Source organism: Mixophyes fleayi, chromosome 7, assembly GCF_038048845.1.
Source record: "Mixophyes fleayi isolate aMixFle1 chromosome 7, aMixFle1.hap1, whole genome shotgun sequence".
Lineage (NCBI taxonomy): Eukaryota > Metazoa > Chordata > Amphibia > Anura > Limnodynastidae > Mixophyes > Mixophyes fleayi.
In genome coordinates, this window is record NC_134408.1 from 93,656,367 (window position 1) to 93,662,366 (window position 6,000).

Genomic DNA, 6,000 nt, shown 5'->3' on the forward strand with positions numbered 1-6,000 from the left:
TATGATTCACATTGACACACTATGAAAGCTAAATATACTGTTTTTTATCTTACCTTATCCCCCACTGGATTTATAAGTATATATGCTGAAAAACAACTGCCTATTGATTATTAACAAATTACTATACTGAACTATTGTTTTTCTCAATGTACTTATTCTCTCCTCTCCACCCTCTACCTGTCCTCTTGATCCCATCCCCTCCCACCTCCTTCGCTCTCTCTCTCCTACTGCCTGCTCTTACCTCGCTCACCTCTTCAACCTATCCTCAGGCGTTGTCCCATCCTCATTCAAACACGCTCTTATCTCCCCTATCCTCAAGAAACCCAATCTTGACCCCACCTCTCTTGCTAACTACCGCCCTATCTCTCTTCTCCCTTATGCCTCCAAATTACTTGAGCGGATTGTCTGCAGCCGCCCCACCAGACACCTCTCTGACAACTCCCTCCTTGACCCTCTCCAATCCGGCTACCGCCCCCTCCACTCCACCGAAACAGCCCTGGCTAAAGTTACTAATGATCTCCTATCAGCCAAATCCAAGGGTCACTACTCCATACTCATCCTCCTCGACCTCTCCGCAGCCTTCGACACCGTGGACCACCCCCTCCTGCTGCATACTCTTCTCTCTCTCGGCCTCTCTGGCCCTGTTCATGCCTGGTTCACCTCATACCTTGCTAACCGCTCCTTCTCTGTATCCACGTCTGGTTCTTCCTCTACCCCCTCCCCTCTCCCTGTTGGAGTCCCTCAGGGCTCTGTTCTTGGCCCTTTACTCTTTTCGCTCTATACTTCCTCCCTTGGAGCTCTCATCTCTTCGTTCAGTCTTCAGTATCACCTATATGCTGATGATATTCAACTCTACATGTCTTCTCCTGATCTTTCCTCCTCCCTCCTCTCTCGTGTAACTGACTGCCTCTCAGCCATCTCCTCCTGGATGTCTTCACGCTTTCTTAAAATTAACATCTCCAAAACTGAACTCATTGTCTTTCCCCCACCCAGACTCCCTTTCCACCATGACCTCTCTATAATTGTTAACAACTCCACTATCTCCTCTGTCACCCAACTCCGCTGCCTAGGAGTCACTCTTGACTCCTCTCTCTCTTTTGCCCCCCACATTCAATCCCTTGCCCAAGCCTGTCGCTTCCAACTCCGTAACATTGCCCGCATCCATCCTTTCCACTCTCAAGATGCCACCAAAACTGTCATCCATACTCTCATCATCTCCCGCCTCGACTACTGCAACCTCCTCCTTACTGGCCTCCCCTGCTTCCACCTCGCCCCCCTCCGCTCTATACTCAATGCGGCTGCGAGACTCATCTTCCTCTCACGCCGCTCCTCCTCTGCCTCCCCTCTCTGTCTTGCCCTACACTGGCTCCCCTTCCCCTACAGAATCCTTTTCAAACTCCTTACCACCACTTACAAGGCTCTCTCCCAGTCTACTGCCCCTTATATCTCTAACCGCCTCTCCATTCACACTCCTGCCCGCTCCCTGCGCTCAGCCTCTCCTCCACTCTGATTACCTCTTCCCACTCTAGAGTACAAGACTTCTCCCGAGCTGCCCCCCTTCACTGGAACGACCTCCCTCGCTCCATCCATCTCTCACCCAATCTGTGCTCCTTCAAGCGGGCTCTTAAAACTCACCTGTTCCTTAAGGCCTAACAACCATCCACTTAACCTCTCACCCTTCTGTTTCTCCCCTGGCTCCTTTTTACTCTCCCCTTTGCTTCACTGGCTCCCTCTTGTGCCTGATTTTGTCTACCCTCCCTTAGGATGTAAGCTCGTATGAGCATGGCCCCTCTCCCCTCCTGTCTCCACACCTGTTCTTCCGCTCCGTCTTTACAGTATTTGCCTGTATGGAGTTTCTGAAGTTCTGGTACTTTGTGTTTATTGTTCTGTATTGTTCTACCCTGTATAGTCTACTGTTTGTACCATGTACGGGCTACGGATACCTTGTGGCGCCTAACAAATAAACGATAATAATAATAATAATAATACTAGAATTAGCTGTTTTAATAATATTATTAATACCCACTAAGTGGAAATTAGGAATCTGATATGCCTCTTCATTATACTAACTAAAACCTGTCTCCACCTACTAGCCAATCAAGTTCAGTTGCAATTGTTACCTACACTATATATGCTGATAAGGATGGTCAGCATGTATACACTTATCCCTGAGGAAGCCCTCATTACCTTTATGGATGAAACGTGTTAGTCTAAAGGACTATACCATCCAAATTACCCACCATTTACTATTTGTTATGACCACCACAGCATGAGAAACTTGGGTGAACGATCTAAACACCAGCTCCGCTTGACAGAGTAAAGGAACATTATAGGCAGTAGATTGCAGCCAGAAAGGAACTAAATCAGTCAATGCACCAGCTAGCAAGTACTCCCAAGCACCTCATCACTCCACTCCAGCACAACAGTGAACGCTGCCCTCTGCATCTTAGGGGAGGCAAGAAAGCAGTACAAAAAACGTGTAAACAACAGGAGAAGAACACTGTTGCTCTAGGACAGTGTTGGCTAACCTGTGACACTCCAGGTGTTGTGAAGCTACAAGTATCAGCATACCATTCCAGCAATATGCTGCTATATATTGGCAAAGCATTGTTGTTTTTTACAACATCTAGAGCAGTGCCGTAATTAGAAATTTTGGTGCCCTTGGCGAGACAGGGCACCGGCGACCCCCATCTAAGGAAGGAGGGAGGGAGGGAGGGAGAGAGTTTTTTTCACTAACAAGACTGACATTTGCACATACGTTCCACTGCGGGACTTAAGGGTTGAACCTTCAAAGTCTTGTAAGTGAATGTCTCTCTCTCTCTTGGAGGCAGGTATGGAGGTAGGTAGCGGGCGGCTGTTGCGCCCCCTTGGCCTTGCGCCCTGGGCGACGGCACCGTCCACACCACCCTCGTTACGGCACTGATCTGGAGTGTCACAGGTTAGCAAACACTGCTCTAGGAGAACTGCACTGTTACTCAAACATGAGTTTAACACCCTCTGACTTTTTAAAAGTAAACTGGGAACTATTTTATTGAAATGTAGTGTAAATACCTTTCCCTACTATTAAGGATTGAAACCAAACAGTGACATTATTTCTTCCATCGGATTTATATACTACTGGACTGAACACTATATGCATCGGTGTTATCAGGATAATCTATAATAGACTATTTGATGTCACTATTGTTTAGGACTATCTTTTTATGAGATTTTGAACTATTTATACCATATTACCATTCCCTGAGATATTCTGTTCATGATGATTTTTATGAGAACTCTATCATCAATATATGCTACAGCTCTGAATCCCCTAGTCTTCAAACTTTCAAGCGTTCTCTGAAAACGCACCTCTTCAGACAAGCTTATAATATTCCTCTACTAACCTCTTAATCTCCCTAGGTCACCCTATTACCACCCTCTACACACCTAACACAAGACAACAAGCCTCTGACCAACATAGTTGTGTGACTGAGCATACAGCCCACTAAATACTTTGTAACCTTTGCATTCTAGCTGGACAAATATTCAATATAATGTAGCACTTACCCTTGTGTATCAAACCATTGCCCCATAGATTGTAACCTTGCGAGCAAGGCCCTCTTACCTATCTTGATGTATGTATTACCCAGTATTGTTTTATTACTGTTTGTTCACAATTGTAAATCGCTACTGAATCTGCTGGCGCTATTTAATATGCAATGATGATTATGTCTACGCAGCATCATGGTTTATGTTCATATTGATGTTTATATGCATAAGATGTTTATGCATTCATGTTCTGGCTGGAACTACTGATTGTGTATATATTTATTTGAAAATTGCCTTTTGATTATTAAAATGTACTTTATTTTACAACTTAAGGGGGAATCCAATCGGCCGCGTTACTGCCGGAAATAACGTGGCCTGCCCACTATTACCGTTAATATGGTAATAGTGTAGATTCTTACCATTAGTACGGTTATGTTTAACGCTGATTTGTGCTCATGGCTCAGGGTGCCTCGAGCAGAAATCCGGGTTAAAATTGCTGTATTAAAAGTAAGGGTGTGCACCGGGCACTTTTGGGGTTTTGGGTTTTGGGTTCTGATTAGCTTGAGGTTTTGAGTTCTGATTTGTTTTGCCAAAACACCCCACGAAAGGTTTTGGTTCTGATTTTGGGTTCCGATTTATTTTTAAAAAAGCATAAAAAGTGCTAAAATCCAGTTTTTGGTTTTTTTTCACTCCTACGCTATTATTAACCTCAATAACATTCCATAGCAATCATTTCCACTAATTTCCAGTCTATTCAGAACACCTCACACCTCACAATATTGTTTTTAGTCCAAAACGTTGCACCGAGGTAGCTGGATGTCTAAGCTAAGCGACACAAGTGGGCAGCACTAACACGTGGCCCATCGTAGGTGGCTGTGTAGGCTTGAATGGCCTTTTTCTGCTCCTCCATCCTCTGCAGCATATAGAGGGTGGAGTTCTAGCGCGTCACTACCTCTTGTTTTTGTTGATGACAGGGCATTTTCATTCTTTTTTTATTTGGCAGGAACAGTGAACGTAGTTTAATATCTGATACAAAGCTTTCTGGACTGCGTAGTGGAGTTGCCCCGGTACCCAATTTGGTACCGGGGCCACAATAACTCCTTCAAATTGTCTGAATTCCACTGCACAGATGGCGGACACCGGATGCACTCTAACACCAACATAGCTGTTAAGGCCGCAGTTATCCGCTTTGCCATAGGATGACTACTGTCGTACTTCGTGCTCATGGCAAACGACTGTTGGACGGTCACATAATGCCAAAAAAAGAGTTGCAAAATGGAATTGTCCTTGGGCCCTCCCACCCACCCTTATGTTGTTGAAATAGGACATGCGCACTTTAACAAACCAATCATTTCAGCGAAAGGGCCTACCAAACTGTGGCTGAAATGATTGGTTTGTTTGGACCCCCACAAAACGAGCTGGCAAAGAAAAAAAAAGGTGCAAGATGGACATGTCTATTTGGATGGTGTCAGCAAAATAATCCTCCACCATTTTTTTTCCACCAATTTCCTTTTTGTGGTAATTTTAGTGAACTTTGGGTTTTTGGATTTTACATGCCCTCTACTAGGAGATTGGGCATCAGCCTTGGCAGACGACGTTGCTGGCATTTCATCGTCTATGTCATGAATAGTGGCGGCAGCTTCAGCATTAGGAGGAAGTAGGTCTTGATCTTTCCCTACTTTATCCTCCAAATTTTTGTACTCCATTATATGCAGCACAAGAGAGCGTACCCCTAAACCACACACACTTTGGGACTGCAGAAACAGTGAACGTAGTAATATACCGTATTTCCCCAAGTATAAGACGCACCTTTTTCCCCCAAATTTTGGGTCTAAAAAAAAGGTGCGTCTTATACACTGCAAGCGCTACTAACCTTAATGAAGAAGTCGGCACCTGGTGTGAGAGAGGAGTCCCCGCTAATAGGAACAGCGTGTCCCCGCTGGTTGCTTCACACAGCTTGTCAGCATGTCCGTGCTGCCTGTTTTACACAGCGTGCCCCCGCTGGCTGCCTCACACAGCTTGTCAGCATGTCCGTGCTGCCTGTTTTACACAGCGTGCCCCCGCTGGCTGCTTCACACAGCTTGCCAGCATGTCCGTGCTGCCTGTTTTACACAGCGTGCCCCCGCTGGCTGCCTCACACAGCTTGTCAGCATGTCCGTGCTGCCTGTTTTACACAGCGTGCCCCCGCTGGCTGCCTCACACAGCTTGTCAGCATGTCCGTGCTGCCTGTTTTACACAGCGTGTCCCCGCTGGTTGCTTCACACAGCTTGTCAGCATGTCCGTGCTGCCTGTTTTACACAGCTTGTCCCCGCTGGCTGCTTCACACAGCTTGTCAGCATGTCCGTGCTGCCTGTTTTACACAGCGTGCCCCCGCTGGCTGCCTCACACAGCTTGTCAGCATGTCCGTGCTGCCTGTTTTACACAGCGTGCTCCCGCTGGCTGCCTCACACAGCTTGTCAGCATGTCCGTGCT

The 6,000-nt window shown here is 46.2% G+C and overlaps 1 protein-coding gene across 1 annotated transcript in view; it reads right to left on the reverse strand.

Annotated features, from left to right (window-relative positions):
- The window catches only part of FLACC1 (flagellum associated containing coiled-coil domains 1), a 72,758-nt gene extending 67,208 nt beyond the window's left edge, over positions 1-5,550 (reverse strand). Inside the window, exon 1 of the mRNA XM_075178593.1 lies at positions 5,402-5,550. The gene's annotated coding sequence lies outside the window, so the exon portion shown is untranslated. The remainder of the gene's footprint in view (positions 1-5,401) is intronic.
- Positions 5,551-6,000: the final 450 nt, after the last annotated feature.